This window comes from Haemaphysalis longicornis, unplaced genomic scaffold (assembly GCF_048455015.1).
Source record: "Haemaphysalis longicornis isolate Haplotype H1 unplaced genomic scaffold, Haemaphysalis longicornis Haplotype H1 scaffold_2, whole genome shotgun sequence".
NCBI classification, from domain to species: domain Eukaryota; kingdom Metazoa; phylum Arthropoda; class Arachnida; order Ixodida; family Ixodidae; genus Haemaphysalis; species Haemaphysalis longicornis.
In genome coordinates, this window is record NW_027526295.1 from 120394749 (window position 1) to 120419330 (window position 24582).

General features: G+C 47.1%; 1 protein-coding gene and 1 pseudogene across 1 annotated transcript in view; one reads left to right on the forward strand and one right to left on the reverse strand.

The window, feature by feature from the left end:
- Positions 1-24582, reverse strand: part of LOC144169166 (uncharacterized) — a 577944-nt gene that overhangs the window by 302272 nt on the left and 251090 nt on the right. The gene's annotated exons all lie outside the window — the stretch shown is intronic.
- On the forward strand, positions 9657-11182 carry LOC144170921 (legumain pseudogene; annotated as a pseudogene).

Here is a 24582-nt window from a genome sequence, read left to right on the forward strand (position 1 = left end):
TGAACGCTAATGAGATCTATTGCCTCGGGGCAACTTCAAATCAGTAGCAGTAATTGAACAGAAATCCCATTTATGTGGAGATGCATACGCAAAAACGTTAAGAGGAAAAAAAATCAACTTCCTATTGGTTCCTTGCAAGGGTGCATTTTTCCCGTGGCAGGCGGGGGCGCCTCTACACTGGGAGTGTTGCTCTCTCCCACGCACTGACTGTGGGGAGCCATGTAACGCCCTGTGTAATGGCAAATTCCGGAAAATGGCAAAACTTATAACGCGTGGCATTTCAGCAATATAGCAGGTTTCGCGGAAGTGCCACCTGTAATCGTTATAATACCGTAAACGGTGAGAAAAATGGCGAACCGTGTAACGCCCTACATTTCCACAATATTGCAGGTTTTGGGAGAGTTCCAAAAGTAATCATTATAATAAAGTGAATGGAAATAATTGGTAGGACGAAATTTTTGAAAAACTACAAAATAAGAGAAATATTTCAAAAATATTGAAAATGGCAAAATGTATAGCGCATGGCAATTCCACAATCATGCAGATTTGGCGAAACTTCCAGCTGTAGTCGTTATAATAGCGTAAATAGAGATAGTTGGTAGAACGAAATTTCAAAAAGCGAAAAAAACTATATATATATATATATATATATATATATATATATATATATATATATATATATATATATAACACCTATGGAAAATCGTGAACTGTGTAACACCCTGGATTTCCACAACAATGCAGATTTCGCGAAGGTTCCAAATGTAATTGTTATAATAGCGGAAATTTAGATAACTGGTTGAACGACATTTTGCAGAAATAACAAATAACAACAAATATAAAAAATACGAAAAATGGGAGACCGTACCAAGACCTGCATTTCCACAATAATGCAGGTTTCGCGAATATTCAACTTCGAATGGTTATAATAGCGGTAATAAAATTATTCGTCTGACAGGATTTCAAAAAATGTGGTTGGTCCCTCTTTATAGGAACCGGTAAAACACGAAAGTGAAATGTGCCTTCAAAGGAGAAGTTTAATGCTTATTGTGCTTTGATATGAACTTGTACATGGATATTTATATTTCGTCGGTATGTCACCATTATACGCATCAACGTACACACTGGATCGCATGCGGCGGAGCATTGCGTAAATCCGACTGAAACCACAGGCGCTCGTAAACCGTCCGTGCGAACGAAACGAAACGGGTTGTCAGCGAATCGCTTCGTGAACGCGGTCCGCTGCAGCGAAAGGAGCAGCGGACCGTGTCAGGAGCGCGACACTCGCAACTAGGCCTCGATCTTACTCCGCGGTCGTTGCCCTACCGACTTTTCCGCAGGTTAAGCTGTGGGTCCCCCGTACACGTAGGCGATGGCATCGAGCTTGCCAACTGTCGGCACTCATTAGCGTAATGATGCACTATTTTGCTTCGCCTCTCCTAGACGTCAGCGCCATCTGAAGGGAAGGATATAAGGCGCGTTTGTCGTCCTATCCCGTTGCGGCGAAAGAGTTTGTGGTTCCAATCCCGGCGCAGCCGCGTCAGTCGAAGTTTTTCTGGCCATGTAACTTCTGTGGCGGATATGAAGTCAGTCAGACCTTGGTGGACCCCGGCATAAAACACTTTCGTGTTAAAACCAAAAAAATTGACTGTAAAAACTCACACTCAAGGCAAGCGACATAAGAATGCTACGCATTAGTAGATAATTCTCGGAATTTCTGCAAAATTAAAAAAGACTCATGCACACTGTACATAGCCAGTGCGGGGTTGCATAATCGCTAGTGATAATTCGAACATAGTAAGTGCTGTTCTACCCGCAGGAGCGCGCCACCGAATTTAATAGGGAAGCGAACGCGATCACAACACACACGCAACTTCGGCCGCCGCCGACCTGGTTGGAAACCTTCGTTCGGGCAGACAGCGCTACATGAGGGAGCAACAAACGTGTTCTATCAAATGCAAATTACTGCACGGAGAAGATCGCAATCATGTAAGGCTGACGCGCTACTTGCCGCAATGATGTAAACAGGCAGATAACAGGCGTGCGACTTCAATACAGGAGGCTATGAATCATCGCAACCGCCACCGGCGCCGCGGCTTGGTAGCTTGTGAATTTCGGCACGGCTTGAACTATACCTGCGTATTTATAATTGTTTAGGACTTATTTAAGTGAACGTTAAAAGAAAGATTTTGTTTTTGGGCGAGATTGTGTGCGCGCTTCTCACCCTGTTGTTCGTCACGTGGATCTTGGCACATCCACTCACTCTCCATTGACGTCTGCTGTGCTGGGTGGCTCCTAGCTTAATTTTTTATTATTTATGCGATAATTTTCAAGGTACTGACCTGACCAAAAGACTGTATATTCATTTGCTGGGGATGCCAATCTGTTGAGGCCAACATCGGTTTTGTCTTCCGTGTCCATTTAACAAAAAAGCTTTGACTTGATTACGTCCGATTTTGTAATTTGCCAATGTTTTGTTCCATAATAATTTAGTTTCGCTGGGGAATACGTGATTTATGATTAGCACTGAAGTTCTTCCATACTGTGGGCATGTAATGCAATTAACACTCCACTCATCAACCATTAGGAAACAGAAGGGATACCTCACGAACCAGCAGCTGTGAACAACAAGGCGGCAAGCATTGCGGGTCCCTTCCACGCTTCTGATTTCTGGAGGAAAAATGTTTGCTTGTTCTGGAACAACTTTGCTGCGATTTTAAAGGTTTCCGCTATGATTGTACGTTCCATTGCGGAGTACGAAACCTGACATGACATCGCAGACAGTGCCCCAAAAAAATACCTGCACGCAGTCATACTGGCGTACAAAGCTATATAAGAGGGTTAAAGGAGCCATGAAGACAAAATACAAGTTGGGTTTATTAGAAAGACTGCTTGATACCAATATCATAGCAATCTTCGAACAAATAACGGAGATATGAAAGAAAACGTGTGAAGCAGTCGCGACCCCCTAGCCAATTCCCGCATCTTTTCTATGACATCACGGAACTTTGTTTATGCGATTGGTGGCCACCTAACTGACCTGTAACGACGACACATACTGGACGTCTGTAATGGGGCCTCTAGTTTCATTTGACCGCATCACTTGAATGCTAACGTGCAGTTAACGCACTGAAAATTGTTTTATGGTTGGCCAGTTAACGCACTGAAAATTGTTTTATGGTTGGCCCGTATGACGTACTTTTTGCTCATAACACGTCAATGTGGCGCAAATGATGAAGGTTTTTAAATACTTCTTTATTTTTGTCGTTAAACATATCTTTTGTGGCTGCAATGGAGCTGAGTGAGATACTGAATCCTAGTTCTTTCAAATTAAAAGAAGTTGTACTATCTCTTCATGGCTCCTTTAAAGACATGATTGCTTCACAATGAAACGGGACGTCGTGATCCTGCGAACGGACAGTATTCACTGCATTCAAAATGGTTCCCTAGCGTAGACTGAACCCCGACATTATCTGCAGTGTGCGAGGTTAGCAGCATTCTCGGCTCACGCCATGGCGAAGTGAATTCGACAGCGTAAATAGCAGAAAGTGATCAGAGCCGCTTAAGCGAGACAGAGATAGTCGAACACCTGTTAAATCTTGCGCTGTGTTTACAAGAAAACATCAAACACCCTTCCAATACCGCGCCCCGTTGCTTTGAGGTCGCGCGTAGATATGATTGTGAGGTAATAAACAGCGTCTTACAGTAACAAAGAGGGGCGACAAATTACCGAAGACAACTTACCAGCAGTCTAACGTACACAGAAAACTAACAATGTCTTCATAAACCAAACGAAATGTTTAAAGTTCTTGGCAGAACGAAGTATTTACTTACTTTGCACCCGAGATCATTTACGAGCTTTGCCATGTTGCACTTATTTTGATAAGTACTAATATATATTTTCGCAAATGGCCGACTGCATTGCGCACTTTTTCTCTCTAAGCAAACGCTAAATTTCTTGTGCGGTTTTTTCGTGTGTCAAACCTTTGGCAGGATCTCAGGTAAGCTTCATGCGACGGTTGTGAAAGCAACGTGAGAAAGAAAACAAAGGTGCGGGCTTAATAATTTTAAATCTGTGGAAAATAGGCACGGTCTAAAACAACTGCTAGAATATTAAGATTACTAAACGCGGTGCTTTTCTGAACATTCGTGTGCCCCGTGTGGTGTTCTCAAATGGAAACAAAACAGTGTTTGAACACCCACTACCTGCCGGGAATACATACACTAGATATGAAACATATCAGCCACTCATAAGTCTACTTTGTCCACTAAGCAAACTCTCTACGAGGGGGTAGTATTGTCACGAGGATGTATTTAGGTGTACGATAAAGTTCGATGCGCAACGTGTCTGCACCAAACCATCCAAAGCAGCCATTACAACCATGCGTACTCTCACGAAGTGCGCAGTCACGTCATCGTTGTTTGTTGCTAGAAACACGTGATCACAATCACCTGTTCCTTAAGGAATGAGACAATGGTTGGTGTTGTGTACAGTCTCATTGTCTTCCCATATCGCTGAAGTAAAAGGAATCCCATGAGCAATAGATTGCCGGACATCGGTGATGACCCATAAAGGCCCCTTTTAATCGCAGCCCACACGTGATGCTAGGGAGAACACGCCCCAAATTTTAATGTGAGGCATAGTCAGGCAAAACGACAAAAATTCGATCGCTCAATGCGGGATATAACGGCCACGTTTACCCTACAAAAAGCTATATTCGTGGTTGACATAGTCCTTTGGGAAGAAACGTTTGGTAGTACTGAATTCAATACGTTCAAAAAGCAACGAAATGTTGAAAAAGGAGGCAGAGAATTGAAGAAATTAACCTGGAAAGGAGAAAGAATAAACAAGGTGATAGGAAAACAAAGCAGACGAAGCTCACGTGACGTTTCCTTCGAACAAATGAACAATTCCTGTTAGCGTGACCAAAAACACACAAAGGACATTTTATCCATCGCACTGGAAGGCGTTCATTCTTATCACCCGCCACGTACTTGAGCAAACAAAGAGCGAGATAGCAGAAAGCCAAGGTATTTGAGCTTCTTAGTATGATATCGCAGAGAGCGATTTGCGCCAAGATATGCTTTCAGACAATTTGGCAACCAGATGTCACGTTGCATGATACCGCAGGTCGGCTTGCGCCCTTGTTACACAGCTCTTCTCAGGCGTTTTTGCTCTGTCGCCGGCCCTCAGCCCAAGAAAATATTGATTTGCATAGCGCTACCGCGTCATTTCATAACGACGGCCTCTATTTATATAAAATTGGGCCTTAGGTCACTCATTCAAAGCGGAGGTGGTCCGGCGGACGTGCTAACAACTGGTGTTATCGAAAACTGGTTGTGAAATTCGTAATTCTGATTCCAAAGACAGGAATGGGTTTGTGAAACAGTGATTTGATGAAAAATTCGTAGCAAATATTCAACGAAGCGCTTCACTCTGTGAGTGCAGATGACCGGGAAAGCAGTGTCAAATCTTATGAATTTTACTGTGGGAACATGCATGAAGTGTTATCATTTGGTAGCAGTAGTTATGAAAGCTTTGTAGTTACTTCGGTTTACACTCGTGGGTTTAGTTCTAACTTTAAGCTCATTCCTGGCTTCTGCTAAATCTACACAAGACCTTTGCGGATTTGAGAGACTTGTGTCGGTGTGTCAGTTCAAACCACGCTCTTCGGGCACAAATTAAGTGCACTATTGCTTCTTATCTTTTCAAGTATCGGTATTAAATGCTAATCAATGAGGTATAGCTATTTCTGGTAACCCTCATAAAGGCGTGGTTATGAGTGCTCTACATCACCGAAGGGAAGGCCTGCAGCTGTATTCCCCATGGATGTCACAATTGTGCCTGCTTTTTACGGCGGAGATGTTCGGTGTCCTTAAACTTTTGCGTGTCAAGGATGCGTGGTAACCTGGGAAGGTTACGAGTCTACATGACCCACTAATGTATATATATTGGGTCGTTGGTGTAATCATTTTTTTTATTTTGCTCGAGGATGCTTCAACACAAAGTGAGCAGAATTTTGTCTGGCCTGGATGAATCAATGTTACAACTCTATAGAGACGATTAGTAAAGTTCAGCCGATACATAATCTATGTACATTAACAGATTAATGTGAACAATCTCACTGAACACTCTTCCCAGATGAACAGGCTAGACAGGAAATCTTCAGCTTCCAGATATTCACACGGCGGCCACCGACGACCATAAGCGGAGTTGTTACCACTGACGCTGGATTATTTCGTCGGTTTTCATGAAGAATTTGTCAATCCTGTTGCCGTTTGCCTTGTTTAGTGGTAAATCCCCGAAGAGCTAATAATAAGAATGACGGGCATGTGAGGGAAAGGGCAAAGGATACGGAGGAGAATAGAAATTGAATGTTACACGGCTTTAAATCGGGCCAGTTGGTACGTAACTAAGTTACTCACAGCGCGGGGCACAAGACTACAGGAAGAGTGCACTAACGACTTAATTTATTTCACTAAACAGGAAATAAATAAGAACACATAAAACACACGTGATATCCGACTTTAAGAAAAACAAAAATTGACACCCGGAAACAGATTGCGTCCGCGCTTCCTCCATTGCCCTCACGGGTAAATAAAGTGATTTTGTTGGTGATAGTGGAGATATGTAGGGCGCTTTGATATATGGCGTGCAAGCTGCTGCAGATATGTTACTAGTGCAGATTACTGTGTCTGAGAGAACTTGTTGTAGGGTTATTCGTACATTTATCGTGTTGTGTTGTTTTTTCCTAGAGTCGGAGGTCAGCTGCCTTTCGTTTGTTACTGTTTATTGTCTATTTAGTGACAGTAAACTCAGTCGTTAGTCAGCGCCATGTTTCTGTGGCCTTCCTGAGGTCCTTTCGTAATTGAGTTACGCTCTGTTCGTAACTAAATTATAATTTGCCGCGCAAAGTGCGGAACCCCCACTGCAAATGATCGCAAGGCCGAGCCGGACATTCATCCGTCAAGTTGAGTAAAGACCGTCCAAAATATTTGTCGGTCCCGCAATAGCTAGAAACTTTTCAAGGAAGCTTCCACTCACGCCAAAGACTTAAAAGGCAGAGATGCTACAGGTGAGCATGGCTGGACGCATAGTCAAGTTTCAGTATCAGTGTTTATTTCCGTAGTTGCTGTGCTAGTGATCGTCGTCAAATGCATCAAAGAGGTCGTAATCTTCTTCGCGGCTACTGGTGGATAACAAGTCATCCTCAGAATTATAGACTTCGATTAGCTCTTCGTCATTGACTGGTAGCACCGGTGGCGGGATCTGCAAGTCGTCTCGGAAAGGGTTGGCACACTCGTAGCGAAGCGATGTCTCCAATTTCTCATAACGGCTTCTAGATTATGAGGCGGCAACGATGACCGCATCCAAGCAGGGTGTCTTTTCTTATTGAGCATTAGCGCTGGAGTTTTTTGGATGCGCCGCACCACTTGGCGACAGCGCTGGAATTTTCTTTCTTTTTGCTAAAGCCACCACTGCGCATGGCGGGAACACTCTGCGGTCGCCTCGAGGCATGATCTCAGGAGCACTTGGCATTTTCGTGGTATTTTTTCTGGCAACGGCGAACTTACGGCATTTTCGTGGTATTTTTTCTGGCAACGGCGAACTTACGGCATTTTCGTGGTATTTTTTCTGGCAACGGCGAACTTACGGCTTGTACAACAGCTCGGCTACTAAAACATTTTTGCCACACAGAAGCCTGCTGCGAGGGGAGTGCAAGGACACAGGAGGAAGCAGTACTAGAGTTCCTGTATATAGCTCCCGCAGGGAGCTAAGAGTTGCGCGACCACCCGCCATCTTTGTTATCCGGATATCTGCGGGAAAGCCGCCCGTCGGGAGTGTAGGAGCCTCGCCGCCACGCTTTCGACGGCGGCCAACGCGCAGTGGGGGCGCTTCGGTCGGCAGCGCCTTACGGCGGCTACGCTGGATTCCTGCGGTGTCGCTCACGCTTCTGCTGCTGCTGTTCCTGGGCAGGGCGTGGTGCCGCCCGCGTCGGCGGCTGCGGCGCAGCCGTAGTGGGGGCTTCTCGGCGCGGCATGGATAACCGGATTGACGGCGGCGCGTGGAAAAGGGTCGTGCAACTCTTAGCTCCCTGCGGGAGCTATATACAGGAACTCTAAGCAGTACGAGAGGCTGGCGATGGCTCGAAGAAGCCTTGGAGGAGCAAGCCAGGGTAGGAGACCAGGACACCATTTACGCCACCCAAGGCGTACGGCTGGCTTTGCAGCGATTCTTAAATAGAATATCAGCGCCAACTTGTCCATTGGAGACTCCAGCCACGACCGTCTGGCGCCTGCGTCTAGCGTGTACTTCCCAGCAACCAACGGTTTGACGTCAGTTACGAGGCGACGTTCCAACATTCTCCTGGTACCGGTTGCTGCAACTGCAGCGGTCCCTAATGCCTCCTCCGGCTACGGTTTACCACGGGGTAGCCACTATTGGACTTCCGCTGCAACATCGTCCTGTCAACACAACGTAAGCACCACGTAGGCGTCAGTGACACAGTAAGTCCGTCCACTAGAAGCACGTATTCAGAGGGCGTTGTAGACAATATATATAGTTATCGATCTTCAATTAGAAATAATTGGTTTGGGGCATGGGGTATGACTTGGTAGTGACTTTAGTGAAGTGAAACCTATTTTTGTTTGACGTGTGGTGACCCAGAATTGTTAAGGAATTTTTCGGCCTATTTCGCGGTTGTACACTAAATAGTGTGCTTAGGGTTTTCTGTGTAGAATATATTTTTGTTTCGATTTACCCAACAAAGACTACCCTTTGCCCATCCTTCCTGGATGGTCGAGACAGAACGCGCCAACCTTCTCTACTTTCATTATCGGCCAACATGAGCCTGCGGCTCTTCGCAAGGTCTACTCTATGCACACCTTACCCACAGCATCACAAGAATACAAATGGAATGGCCCGTGCGCGTTGTCATTCGGTGCCATAATTGAATGAGAATCATTCGTTACATGGTGACAGCGCAGTTTTATAAATATCAGAAAACCACCCCACATGTGTTTCATGCATAAGTGGGTGTATGGAAGCACCAGGGGTTTCTCGCGAACACGAAAAATACTGTGATCCTGGCCATATATAGCGTCTTCGTAACGACGACGCTTAAACCCTTTCCTCAGCCACACTAAGAGAACATTGATATCTTTCTGCTCCCGCTTATTCCTGTCGTTCTCTTCATCGAAGCACAATCAACCTCGAACCACATGAAACTAGCGTGTCATATACCAGCCCTGTTGCGGAATTATGGAAGACGAGCAGGGCGACCGCCTACTATCATGGCGATCAGCGGCTAGAGGAGAAGGAAGCTAATAAACCTCGGTCCGGCTCAGCCATGGCCTCGGGTCCGCGTCCTGTTCCATAACATTTCTGGTGCCGCAAAACCCGGGAACGACGGACCAGCGGACTTTACGGCGCAGCGCCTTCAAGGTAGTGCGTGGCCTCAGGTACGTCGGATTTTCTCATTTCGGAGGCCTCACCCTTGAACGGTCCCTGCCATGGCTGCGTGCTGGACACAGACCCCCCGCCTAGAACGCGGAGATGAGCCCCACCCATCGGACAATCCCGACCCAAGCAAAACTTGGGGCCCCGTCCTACCCAAGAAAGTATCCAGAAGAAGGCATCGAGCCTCGAAGCATCGATGGAGGGTAAAGCGGGCGCAAACTGCCACCTGTCGTCTTCAAAGGAATAACACTGGACCAGCCATCTATGGCAGAACCTATACTAACCTGTTCTGAACTTACCCACTAGTGTCACCGTCGGGAGTGGGAATATGTTGCGGAATTATGGAAGACGAGGAGGGCGACCGCCTACAATCATGGCGATCAGCGGCTAGTAGAGAAAGAAGCTAATAAACCTCAGTCCGGCTCAGACATGGCCTCGCGTCCACGTCCCGTTCCATAACAGCCCTTGATGTGACACAATCTAAATGCTTCAAAGATTTCTGACAAGCATATCATACCTTCAACCCGCCGCGGTGGCTCAGTGGCTAAGGCGTTGCGCTGCTGAGCACGAGGTCGCGGGTTCGATTCCCGGCCGCGGCGGCCGCTTTTCTGATGGAGGCGAAAAGCAAAAACGCCCGTGTGTACGAGATTTCGGCGCACGATAAAGATCCCCAGGTGGTCAAAATTAATCCGGAGCCCTCCACTACGGCGCGCCTCATCGCCTGCGTTGCGTCGGCGCGTTAAACCCCACAATCAATCAAATCAATCAATATCATACCTTCCAAACAATGTTGTAGACCCCGAACACTTAGGTGCACTATTTTCGCAGCAATTTCTCCGTACGTAGATCACGTTCGGTGTCTTGACAGGGGGAAGCACCTTGCCAACTATAAGGATAAACCTGAAAAAAAGTATTGTATTTAAAGGGTGCTTAGAAGGTCCGCAGTCACTCACGAACACTGCAAGGCTGCCAACGTTCATCGCAGCCCTGCTGACTTTAGGACTAGCCGTTGTCGGTGCGGCAGGAACATCAGCGGTCACCAAGGATGGCCACGAAGACGACCCACAAATTTGGGCTCTACTAGTCGCTGGATCATACGCTGGATCATGCCACACGTACCCCTTCTCCATAACCACGGAATTCCTGACGAGCGCATCGTAGTCATGATGTACGGAGACATCGCTACTAGCAGACACAACACAACACCCGGTGTCGTCATCACTCATCCTAACGAAACCAACGTGTGCACAGGAGCGCCCAAGGACTACACCGGAGAGCTCGACATACTCATACTTCAAGAAAAGAAGATTAGGGGGGCAGCGGTAAAGTCATCGAGAGTGGACCCAATGACCATGTGTTCGTCTACTTCACCGACCATGGTGCTCCGGGTATACTGTTATTCCCCAGTGAAGACCTTCACGCTAGACCATTCGTGGACGTTATAAAAAGATGAGAGAGCAGAAGTTCGCAAAGATGTTCATCTACGTTGCAGCCTGCGAATTGGGTTCTATGCTTGACGGCCTTCTTCCTGACAATGTGAATGTGTACGCTACAACCGCGGCCGATACTGACGAGCCGCCTTACGCCTGCTACTACGATGAGTTCAGGCAAACGTAGCTCGGCGACGTGTACAGCATGAAGTGGATGGAGAACTCGGACCGAGAAGACCTGACAAGGAAACTCTCATCGACCAGTTCCGGATTGTCAGAGAAAGAACAATGAAAAGTCATGTTGTGGCATATGGGAACAGAAATATTGCGGATCTTCCGGTGAGCGAATTTCAGGGAGATAAAGATGCGCAGAGTATTGTGGTTCCAGACGCACCTCTTGATGCTGTCTCGAGCCGTGACGTGCCCATCGCGATCCTGCAGCACAAGCTAAGTAAGGCTTCCAGCCCTGCAGCCAAACGTTCCATTATGCGCAAACTGGAGCTAGCTCTTCGTGGGCGGTCTTTTCTCGTCGATGACAAAGTTGCTGAGATTGCCAGCATAATCTCTGAAAATAACGAAGAAAGCACCAAGGTACTCCTGAGTGGGAAGCGGCACTTGAGAGACTCTGAATGCTACGAACGAGCTGTGCGCCAATTCAGCGCCAAATACTTCAATCTCTCGAAGAACCCCTACGCCCTTAGACGCCTTACAGTGCTGGCGAACATGTGGGAAGCGGAGCATGATATTAACGACATTACCGATGCTATGGACATGGCTTGGACGCACAAACCTATAGTCAGAATTGTATAAAAATGTATAAAACTAAATCTATTTTATGATAAAATTATAAATATGTTCGTTGATTTCTTTTCTCGTTTTTTTTGTCAGTTTCCATTCCACAAATTGTACATGCTTGGCAACCTTCTTGTTTGGAGCATCGTAACTGAAATAATTCTGCAGTATTTTTCGCATGGTCCTTGATAAATGTTTCGCAACGTTAGGTTGAGTACGGCTTTCCACTCCACGCTGATGTGTGCACGTTTAAGGCGTCTGCAATGAAGCCAAGTGTTTTGAACGCGGCTTCTCAAAGGAACTGGTAGTCCACATTTGTGTGCGGCAGACCGGTCACAACCTTGTTGCAGAGTTTTAAGGCGGAAGTCCTATACGCCTCTAGCCCCGTGATGGCTGGGCCGCCTGCCACCACTTCTCCGTGGCATTTACGGGATGGTAGCTGCGGTGGCTTATGGCCGGTATTGAATGGCGTGAACGCATGCAGGCAACCATGCGAGAGCACCGCCATATCTGTGGCCAAGCGTCTGTTGCTAGGCGACGTTGTGCGCACGGCCCCCAGATCAGGCACCCCCCTTTTCCTCCATACAACAGTGTGAGTGCGCCGTCGCTCGTTACGTTGGGCTCCGCGGGATGGCGGTACTTGTACATGTTCGTGGCGCATCGGCCATGTCTGTGGCCGTTTCCAGTGTTGTCAAGCGAAGACATTACCCGCTAACCTTTTAAACGAATACCGTCTATAGGATGTCATTCAATGTTTTGGTTCTCTATCGCTTCTTTTTGCCTTTCCGTGCCCTAAACAACTTGTTATGGTGACGTGTATAGAAAATTAGTACGTTTATGACTTTTAGAAAAACACCTGCGGCTTCGTACATTGTTCTATCGCCAACAAGGGCTATCCGGGAACGCGGATCTGTGCGCTACTTGGCCGCTCATACGGGCGTCGGCGGCGGCAGCAGCGTATCACAACTGCCACCTCCGAATGCGGCAGGCAGAAGTGAAGTGTATTGAAACGTCGTGTATACCTGGTACTGGCACAGCGACAGGCTGGTTTTGTTTTGCAGCGCATGTAGCGAATTCAGCTTCGTTTAGAATATATGCGTCCTGAAAAATATTACGGAGATGTGATTACCGGATACCTGATAGCTTGTGCCTTTTATGGGAATATAAGCCACGCGAAATTGTTACGTTTATTCCCCAGAGCTCTGCGTCGCTAAATATGTGCGCATTCACTCACGCCTTATAGGAAGAATTAATGAAAGTAATAAATCCAGGATTAGACAACGGAAAAATAAATGGACTGCAAGTCCGGAAGAAGCACAATATCTCGAATAGGAATTGAGAAACCCAGTGCAGCTCGGCAAATGCTGAATACGTTCGTCTAGTCTTAAGCCAGGTAGGACTTACCAGACAAGTGGATGCAAAATGCACTGCTATTTCGCAAGACAGGGGCTGGCGGGTTAGAATAGTACGCTTAACTGTTGTTGTTTACGAATACGGAGCGTAATGAAGAAATTAACATTTTCGTAATCACACACACAAGCTCTGCGTTTACTTCCCTTTTGTTTTTCGACTTCAACGAACAGCTGATCACTCGGCGGACGCAATATTTAAAGTATAGCAGTTCACAAGCTATAAACAATGTCGTTGGAAGATTGTGGTACCTGATAAGGCCCTTTGATTTCAGTTTGTACTAGATTCTGGAGGCTCCATGTGTCATATGACGATGTTTTTGAAGAACCGTTTGTTCGCGGACACGAATTACTCTATAAGCCCGTCTCCGCGCTGCTCCCGGAGGATGTACTTATGTCACAGATGAAGGTCTGCTGGCGCTCACGTCACGAAAAGGCGACTCAGCATTAAATTTATGTCCTGTTAGGATCCTTGAGTATTATTTTGCAATATCCATCGTACTTTATTAAATTATTATCAGTGAAATTATTAGTGAAATTATTGCCGCATTGGCTTGTCAAGAGTATGTCATATAGGCAAGGGTAACTGGCGTGATGTCAGGTACGAGTGCTCCGCTTACGTAAGCCCACAAAACCGAGTTAAATCACAGTGTATAGCCGTAACATGACCATCTGAGACACCCTGCTTACGCAGACAGTGTTATTAAATTTCAGCGCATCGGAATTACAATCAGCCTCATGCATATGCCGATTTTGCGACGCCGGCCTGTGACACACACCTGGCACTTATACAGACCGAATGTACCCACTAAGTTCGCGTCAGAAATATTTCCACTCTCGTCAATACACCACATCTGCGAATAGAGTTACTGCTCCACAAAAACATGTATTTCTAACGCATACAAACGGTAATCCTCAGTCGTGAACATGCCGCAAAAGCAGCGGCGACAGTGGGTAGCGGGCCGGAGAATCCCGCGGCTGCTTTCTAGACGGTCAGTAGGGGGAGTTCAGTGGTGCCCCTACATGCAGCGCTCTAGGCGTATACTAATTCACATTGAACGAACAGGTTAGTTGGCGTTGTTCTGCCCGAAAGATGTTAAGTAAACCATGTCCTAAAACACGTGATGCCATAGTCGAAAGCGGACACGATGTATAAATAACATGAAGATAAAATTACAACAGTAATGCTCAGTCCCGGAATCCTTTAATCCGGCGAAGTCTCTGATATTTCACGTGGTAGAGCGGACGTAGACTGCAGACATGGGGTCAGGGAAATCGTAGCAGTGGTGTCGAGACGGGAGAGGTTATCGCGCCGCCCGATCCGTGAGCCCTGCCTCGTGAGCCCCGTTTAATACGTTACTAAATACTGATTGTAGGCGTGTTCGCATGCATGTTATCCTATTTCGACTTTCCAGTCACCGCTCAAAACAGGATCAGTTGATGTTATTTTTTTCGCAACAACATTTTACACGCATTGTAATGCTCCAAATGCTTGTGTCGTTCAGTAAATAGTTTTGAGGTTACGCTGGTATCAGCTGTATCGATGTAGTTTTGTGATGGTGGGCGAAAACCTTGTTTTTTGTTGCGGTAATTACAGCCTCACCTTCTCAGGCATGCAGAATTTTTCCTGTTCGCTGTATTACAAATGATACAATAGGGAGGGTTCACGTCATCAATACTGAAAGTTCACTGTGCACTAATTAAATAGAAATAGGTTATTCAGCCGTAATTTTACATGGTCACTCCCTCATCGTTGAGCAGAGACCTCAAAGGTGGTTAGCTATAGGCGCCGTCGGTTGTGCGAAGGTGTTCCTCGACTCTAGTCGAGATCTCTTGCAGTTGCTCAAGCTCGCCAACCACGCTTCACAGTAATGCGAACCGTAGTTACGTGTCGCCACTCCTTTCGCATATGTAGAGGCCTTGATGCTCATCGTCTTTAACTTACCCTTATTAAAAAATTACTTCTAATTCCCGCTGCAAAGGGGGGTCGAAAGCAAAGCTGTAAACGTCAACCACAACAATTGCCCATGCGACTCACTTGAAAGCACACATGTGGCTCTACATGGAGTCAAACAACAGATTCTGTCTGCTGTTACCTAGAATTCGCAAGGTGGCGTCCCGTACGCAAAAGCATCAGCCGCGGCCGGGCTAGAGCGGCAGACACCGCCGCAATAGCCCGGCCGTGCACCGGCAGAAAAAAATGGCGAGGAACGCCATTGCAAGGGCGAGACAGAGAAACGTAGCCATCCTGATGGGCTAGCTCGGGGCTACAGCACCGCGCGACACAAGCGCAGACACCAAAACAGTTCGGCATGCGAACTTAGTTATTCCCATTTATTCCGATTTAAACTGGTTAGTTTGTAAGTTTGAGAATTGCGAGGAAGCCGAGGGAACTCTTATAATCGCTATTTATCAGAACCAGTTGCTTTTTTCGCCTTTTGTAATACCTGTTAAAATACATCCGAATTGGTAATAAAACGGAGTCCCATTCGCGACAAGCAGTGCGCAAAAGGTAGTGTCTGTCTAGCGGCCAGGTGTTGAGATGTGGTCTGTACATTTTGTTTTCCCGCCCTGCAAACCAATCTTTAACGTATCTTTGCCATACGACCACTTAATTTCGTCGTGCCTTGGTTACAAAGGAGGTGCTGTCGAGCATTTCAATCAAGGCGTGCGAAGGAAGTCCGCAATAGACGCGAAGCTGCACCTAAACAGGCCCCAAACAACCGTCGCTAAAGTAGACGACAAAGCCTGGTAGAGCCGATGCGCCCGGTGGCATGAGCTGCGCAGGGAACGCTGGGTAAATTCGCCGCGCCGTCTGCACTGTGCTCGGTGAGGGAAAACCGCCGTCCCTCTCCGCAGCCGCGTTGGGAGTTTCTTGTCCCGCACGCCACGAAAGAATCGTTGGCTGGTAGAGGTAGAAAGCTTTGCTCTAACAGATGGTTATAGATTGTACAGGGTGCTTGAAGGCCATAAATGCCTTTAAACCACGTATGAATGTTGGATAGGTGACGAGGAGTATCCCCCATGGTTTCCTTCACCTCCACTGCTCAAGCTACTCGTGGACACACTATTGCAAACAGGGGATATATCTATGCTCACCGCGCTACAACTTACAAAATATAACCCGATTCTGTCATGTGTACACAGATGGGCCTTGCAAAGTATTTTTTTCACGTCTGCGTTTGCTGTAGCTGCATTGTATTACGAACAGAAAAGTCGGCGGTTCCATTTAACATCATCAACTACTGCGGCAATTTATGCCGTTCTGTTGTCTTTTCGTTTCATTCGCCCCCTGACAGTTCCTCAAAACTGTTTAGGTCTCTCGCCTAACCAAGCATTGTTGGCACCTATAAAGCACGCAAGCAGTGCTTCCAATAATTCTTCAGTACTGTATTTATTCTAATAAAGGGCGAGGTTTTTTTTCCAAAATCTCTAGTCTCAAAATTGTACCCCGCCTTATATTCGAAGCTCAGCGTATGCATGACCATTTTTTACTCTCCAAACTGCACCCTCGTCTTAATATCGTGACTGCCTTATAATCGAATTAATACGGTATGTGAACTTTAAAAGCTATCACCTAGGCCTTCAAGGTATACCATAAGGCTTTTCAATGGATGCCGACAAATTGAAAATGATACCAGCGGTGCAGCAGCGCATGTGGCATCATGGCAAGCACATCACACTGAGACGACAAAAAACCTGACAAAGAATAATGGTCCCTGCTGAAGAAAAACCTGCGTTCGCCAAAGTCAGACTACGTGGATTGATGGGCAAGCACGACTCAGCCTTCAAATAATATTGGTATTTTGCTGGCATCTAAATGTTTCATACCTACAACCAAACAGCTATAGGTGCTTTTACACTGCCTCATATTGCCAGGGCCTACACAAAATTCCGGCAGAAAATTGGCGAAGTTGAAAGCCAATGACCACATACTACAATTTATGTGGTGATTCTGATGCAAGCATTGCTTACCTCCTTTTCGAGTGGCCTCGTCCCGGCGCTTCGCGACGGTGTCTTGAAAGTGCCGTTATATCAATAGAAATAAGGGCGTTAACCCTATCGAAAATTCTCGGCCTATGGCGAACATTCAGCGAGAAAGGGAGTTCATTTTTCGCTTTTCGCGTATTGTTAGAGTACAGCCACATTGTGCGCTCTTATTAGTTTTAAAATAAAGCTTAGGTTTTGCCTTTACGCTCTTCCGTGAGTTCAGAAATATTCTAGGGTTTTCATACTTGCGTGGTGTTAAAAAATCAGCCAACGTTTTACGCTGTCAGTGTGTAATCTCGTGTAGAGCGTATTATGTGCTATTTGTGCCCTATCGTTGTCACAGACACCCAGGACACAGCTCATGCAGTCTCCACCGCGTGAAGAAAATGCGCTGCGTGTTTAGAGAACAAGGTTACGGCATGTGCCCCGGGCAACTTTTTATTTTTCTCTTTCTTAGTAGGCCACTGGCCCCTTAGCGAAGGAATTCTAATCCCGAAACTTCTCGAACGCGTTAATCCCTGACGTGTTCTTAAAAGCCAACTCAGCAGGCATGTGCGCATTCGCTTTCGCATACAGGCCCACGACCCAGCTCATGCATTCTCCTCCGCGTGAAGAAAATGTGCTGCATGTTTAGAGAACAAGGTTACGGAATGTGCTCCCGGGCAACTTTTTATTTTTCTCTTTCTTAATAGGCCACTGGCCCCTCAGCGAAGGAATTCTAATCCCGAAACTTCTCGAGCGCGTTAATCCCCTGACGTGTTTTAAAAGCCAACTCAGCAGGCATGTGCGCATTCGCATTCGCATACAGGCCCAGGACCCAGCTCATGCATTCTCCTCCGCGTGAAGAAAATGTGCTGCGTGTTTAGACAACAAGGTTACGGAATGTGCTCCCGGGCAACTTTTTATTTTTGTCTTCCTTAGTAGGCCACTGGCCCCTCAGCGAAGGAATTCTAATCCCGAAACTTCTCGAGCGCGTTAATCCCCTGACGTGTTTTAAAAGCCAACTCAGCAGGCATGTGCGCATTCGCATTCGCATACAGGCCCAGGACCCAGCTCATGCATTCTCCTCCGTGTGAAGAAAATGTGCTGCGTGTTTAGAGAACAAGGTTACGGAATGTGCTCCCGTGCAACTTTTTATTTTTCTCTTCCTTAGTAGGCCACTGGCCCCTCAGCGAAGGAATTCTAATCCCGAAACTTCTCGAGCGCGTTAATCCCCTGACGTGTTTTAAAAGCCAACTCAGCAGGCATGTGCGCATTCGTATTCGCATACAGGCCCAGGACCCAGCTCATGCATTCTCCTCCGTGTGAAGAAAATGCTCTGCGTGTTTAGAGACCAAGGTTACGGAATGTGCTCCCGGGCAACTTTTTATTTTTCTCTTTCTTAGTAGGCCACTGGCCCCTCAGCGAAGGAATTCTAATCCCGAAACTTCTCGAGCGCGTTAATCCCCTGACGTGCTTTAAAAGCCAACTCAGCAGGCACGTGCGCATTCGCGTGAGGCCCAGGACACAGCTCATGCTGTCCCCGCCACGTGAAGAAAATGCTCTGCGTGTTTAGAGACCAAGGTTACGGAATGTGCTCCGGGGCAACTTTTTATTTTTCTCTTTCTTAGTAGGCCACTAGCCCCTCAGCGAAGGAATTCTAATCCCGAAACTTCTCGAGCGCGTTAATCCCCTGACGTGTTTTAAAAGCCAACTCAGCAGGCACGTGCGCATTCGCGTGAGGCCCAGGACCCAGCTCATGCTGTCTCCGCCACGTGAAGAAAATGCGCTGCGTGTTTAGAGAACAAGGTTACGGAATGTGCTCCCGGGCAACTTTTTATTTTTCTCTTTCTTAGTAGGCCACTGGCCCCTCAGCGAAGGAATTCTAATCCCGAAACTTCTCGAGCGCGTTAATCCCCTGACGTGTTTTAAAAGCCAACTCAGCAGGCACGTGCGCATTCGCGTGAGGCCCAGGACCCAGCTCATGCTGTCTCCGCCACGTGAAGAAAATGCTCTGCGTGTTTAGAGACCAAGGTTACGGAATGTGCTCCCGGGCAACTTTTTATTTTTCTCTTTCTTAGTAGGCCACTAGCCCCTCAGCGAAGGAATTCTAATCCCGAAACTTCTCGAGCGCGTTAATCCCCTGACGTGTTTTAAAAGCCAACTCAGCAGGCACGTGCGCATTCGCGTGAGGCCCAGGACCCAGCTCATGCTGTCCCCACCACGTGAAGAAAATGCTCTGCGTGTTTAGAGACCAACGTTACGGAATGTGCTCCGGGGCAACTTTTTATTTTTCTCTTTCTTAGTAGGCCACTAGCCCCTCAGCGAATGAATTCTAATCCCGAAACTTCTCGAGCGCGTTAATCCCCTGACGTGTTTTAAAAGCCAACTCAGCAGGCACGTGCGCATTCGCGTGAGGCCCAGGACCCAGCTCATGCTGTCTCCGCCACGTGAAGAAAATGCTCTGCGTGTTTAGAGACCAAGGTTACGGAATGTGCTCCGGGACAACTTTTTATTTTTCTCTTTCTTAGTAGGCCACTAGCCCCTCAGCGAAGGAATTCTAATCCCGAAACTTCTCGAGCGCGTTAATCCCCTGACGTGTTTTAAAAGCCAACTCAGCAGGCACGTGCGCATTCGCGTGAGGCCCAGGACCCAGCTCATGCTGTCTCCGCAACGTGAAGAAAATGCTCTGCGTGTTTAGAGACCAAGGTTACGGAATGTGCTCCCGGGCAACTTTTTATTTTTCTCTTTCTTAGTAGGCCACTAGCCCCTCAGCGAAGGAATTCTAATCCCGAAACTTCTCGAGCGCGTTAATCCCCTGACGTGTTTTAAAAGCCAACTCAGCAGGCACGTGCGCATTCGCGTGAGGCCCAGGACCCAGCTCATGCTGTCTCCGCAACGTGAAGAAAATGCGCTGCGTGTTTAGAGAACAAGGTTACGGAATGTGCTCCCGGGCAACTTTTTATTTTTCTCTTTCTTAGTAGGCCACTGGCCCCTCAGCGAAGGAATTCTAATCCCGAAACTTCTCGAGCGCGTTAATCCCCTGACGTGTTTTAAAAGCCAACTCAGCAGGCACGTGCGCATTCGCGTGAGGCCCAGGACCCAGCTCATGCTGTCTCCGCCACGTGAAGAAAATGCGCTGCGTGTTTAGAGACCAAGGTTACGGAATGTGCTCCCGGGCAACTTTTTATTTTTCTCTTTCTTAGTAGGCCACTGGCCCCTCAGCGAAGGAATTCTAATCCCGAAACTACTCGAGCGCGTTAATCCCCTGACGTGTTTTAAAAGCCAACTCAGCAGGCACGTGCGCATTCGCGTGAGGCCCAGGACCCAGCTCATGCTGTCTCCGCCACGTGAAGAAAATGCGCTGCGTGTTTAGAGACCAAGGTTACGGAATGTGCTCCCGGGCAACTTTTTATTTTTCTCTTTCTTAGTAGGCCACTGGCCCCTCAGCGAAGGATTTCTAATCCCGAAACTTCTCGAGCGCGTTAATCCCCTGACGTGTTTTAAAAGCCAACTCAGCAGGCACGTGCGCATTCGCGTGAGGCCCAGGACCCAGCTCATGCTGTCTCCGCCGCGTGAAGAAAATGCGCTGCGTGTTTAGAGACCAAGGTTACGGAATGTGCCCCCGGGCAACGTTTTATTTTTCTCTTTCTTAGTATGCCACTGGCCCCTCAGCGAAGGAATTCTAATTCCGAAACGTCTCGAACGCGTTAATCCCCTGACGTGTTTTTGAAAGCCAACTCAGCAGGTACGTGCGCATTCCCGCTCGCACAGACTCCTGGGACCCAGCTCAGTCTCCTCCACGGGAAGAAAATAAGCTGCGTGTTTTGTTACGATATGTCCCCCGGGCAACTTTTGATTTTCCGCCTCGGGTGTAGAAAGACCGTGGTTCGAATCCCGTTGCCGGACAATCCCCCACCCCCCAAAAAAACCTCGCAATTATGGAATTCCAGTTGGGGCTCGTGGTGCGGCCTCACCCTGGCGACCATTGCCGGTAACGCACTCCCTCACCGGAGTAGGATTGGCCACCCTGGTGTAGTAACGGCCACCACCTCCCATGAATACGCCAATTAACCCACGGCCCTCAGTCTCCAGTGGCTGCGAAGCAACTAACCACGGCGGCGGTCAGACCTGTGACGCAGCACCCGCCGCGGTGGCTCAGTGCCTAATGCGTTGCGCTGCTGAGCACGAGGTCGCGGGTTCGATTCCCGGCCGCGGCGGCCGCTTTTGTGATGGAGGCGGAAAGCAAAAACGCCCGTGTGTACGAGATTTCGGCGCACGATAAAGATCCCCAGGTGGTCAAAATTAATCCGGAGCCCTCCACTACGGCGCGCCTCATCGCCTGCGTTAAACCCCACAATAAATCAACCTGTGACGCAGCAGGGGGTGCTAAGAATACCTGGACCCGGACAGGGCGCCATTGGAATCTGAACCTGGCAACGTTTAACACGAGAACCTGATCTAGTGAAGCGAGTCTAGAGGTGTTGTTCGAGGAATTAAAGGGCATCAAATGAGATGCCATAGGGCTTAGTGAGGTTAGGAGAACAAGTGAAGCCTTTACGGTGCTGAAAAATGGACACGTTCTATGTTACAGGAGTCTACAAGACAGAATAGAACTGGGCGTGGGATTCCTAATCAATAAAAGCATAGCTGGCAACATAGAAGAATACTATAGCATTAACGAAATGGCAGCAGGTCTTGTAACTAGGCTCAATAAGAGGTACAAGCTCAAGCTGGTACAGAGCTATGCCCCCACATCCAGCCATGACGACCAGGTAGTGGAACGCTTCTATGAAGATGTGGAATCGGCAATGGCTAAAGTAAAAACACAGTATACCATAATTATGGGAGATTTCAATGCTAAAGTAGGCAAGCACCAGGCTGGAGACAAGGCAGTTGGGAAATATGGTCTGGGGTGTAGAAATAGCAGGCGGGACCTACTAGTTGAGTTTCCAGAACGGAATAACCTACGCATAATGAATACCTTCTTCTGTAAACGGGAGAGCCGGAAGTGGACGTGGAGGAGCCCGAATGGGGACCATAAAAATGAAATAGACTTCATATTATGTGATAATCCTGGCGTTGTGAAGGATGTGGAAGTGCTCGGAAGGGTAAAGTGTAGTGACCATCATATGGTAAGATCTCGAATTAAGCTAGATTTGAGGAGGGACCGTAACACGCTAGTACTAAAGAAGCCGATTAATGAGCTAACAGTAAGGCGTCAAGTAGAAGAATTCAGGATCGCGCTGCAGAACCGATACTCAGCTCTTACCGAGGAAGCCGAGCTTATGACACAGGAAGCCAGCGACAACCTTACACGCATTATCACGGCGTGTGCAGTAAAAGTCGGGAAACTGGTAAACTTTCCCAGGAGACGAAAGATCTAATTAGGAAACAGCCAACCATGACAATCTCCACCCCAGCTGACAGAATAGAAGTACGGGAGCTTTCTAAGTTACTCAAGAAGTGTAATACAGCTTACATACGGAAATAAAACATGGAGAGTATCGAATACGCTGTAAAGAACGGATTTAGCCTGAAAGCAGTAACGATGCGTCTTGGCGGGGGGAAAAATCAGATGTATGCACTTAAAGACAAGCAAGGCAATGTCATCACAAAAAGGGATAACATAATCACAGTGGCCAAGGAGTTCTGTAGGGATCTGTACAGTAGCCGGGACATCCAGGATAATTCCGAAATAGAAGGCAGTTCAGAGGACATAGACATCCCACTAGTAACGACCGAAGAAGTAAGGAAGGCTTTGAAAGAAATGAAAGGGGGCAAAGCACCTGGTGAGGATCAGATAACAGCAGACCTCTTGAAGGATGAAGGAGAAATTGTACTTGAAAAACTGGCAAACCTGCATATACAATGCCTAATTACCGCAACCGTACCAGAATCTTGGAAGAACGCGAACATCATCCTAATCCATAAGAAAGGCGACATGAAGGACCTGAAAAATTACAGGCCGATCAGCTTACTGTCAGTCGTCTACAAGGTACTTACCAAGGTAATCGCTAACAGAATTTCTGCAACCTTAGATTTCAGTCAACCTAAAGAACAAGCAGGGTTCCGTAAAGGGTATTCAACAATAGACCATCTTCACGCGATCAATCAGGTGATAGAGAAGTGCGCTGAGTATTCTGAACCCCTATATATAGCCTTCATAGATTATGAGAAAGCATTCGACTCGGTCGAAACCCTAGCAGTTATTCAGGCATTACGGAACCAGGGGGTAGATGAGCATTATGTAAAAATACTAGAGAATCTCTACAATGGGTCCACAGCTACCATCATCCTTCATAAGGAGAGCAGTAAAATAGCTATAAGGAAGGGCGTCAGACAATCTCTCCAATGTTATTCACAGCATGTTTACAAGAAGTATTCATAACGTTGGATTGGGAACAGGTGGGAGTAAGGGTTAATGGATTATACCTCAGTAACCTCAGATTTGCTGATGACGTTGCCTTGCTAAGTAACTCGGGGGACGAATTGCAAAGCATGCTTTCCGCACTACACGAACGGAGTAGAACCGTGGTCATGAAAATTAATATGCAGAAAACTAAAGTAATGATCAATATCCTCGGAACAGCACAACAGTTTGGGATAGGGGGCGAGGAAGTGGAAGTGGTAAAAGAATATATCTACTTAGGCCGAGTTGTGACCCCGGATCCCAACCGTGAAGCAGAGATAATTAGAAGGATAAGAATGGGGTGGAGCGCATACGGCAGACATTCTCAGATAATGAACAGCAGCCTATCATTGTCTCTGAAGAAAAAAGTTTATAGCAGCGGCATCTTACCGGTACTCACCTACGGGGCAGAAACTTGGAGGCTCACTAAGAGGGTTCAACTTAAATTGAGAACGACTCAGAGGGCAATGGAGCGTAAAATGATAGATGTAACATTAAGGGACAACAAGAGAGCGGAGTGGGTCAGGGAACAAAATCATGTTAAGGACATACTAGCAGAAAATAAGAAGAAGAAATGGACGTGGGCAGGGCATGTAATGCGCAGGCAAGATAACCGTTGGTCATTAAGGGTAACAGAGTGGATCCCTAGAGAAGGCAAGCGTAGCAGGGGGCGGCAGAAAGTTAGATGGGCGGATAAGATCAAGAAGTTTGCAGGGACAAATTGGTCACAGTTGGCACAGGACCAGGGTAATTGAAGAATAATGGGAGAGGCCTTTGCCCTGCAGTGGGCGTAGATAGGCTGGTGATGATGATGATGTTGTTTCTATATGAACCCTTTCCGTGCAGTTTATTACGTCCACCGTTCCCTATTACGCACAACTGCTTAGTCCAAAGGGCAAATTTTTCTTTTAGTATTTTGCGTACAAATGGTGTGGTTTGTTACACTTTCTCACGTACTAAAATTTATAAGTTGAAAGCAACTTTGTAACTTCCGTGAGAAGAAGTGGCCGGAAAATATACCTGGCCCCGACGTCTAGTTTTTGCTTTGTATTTAAAATAAATAAATTGGTAAATAAACTCACAACAGCAGGCCTATCAGCGAGTTCGAAG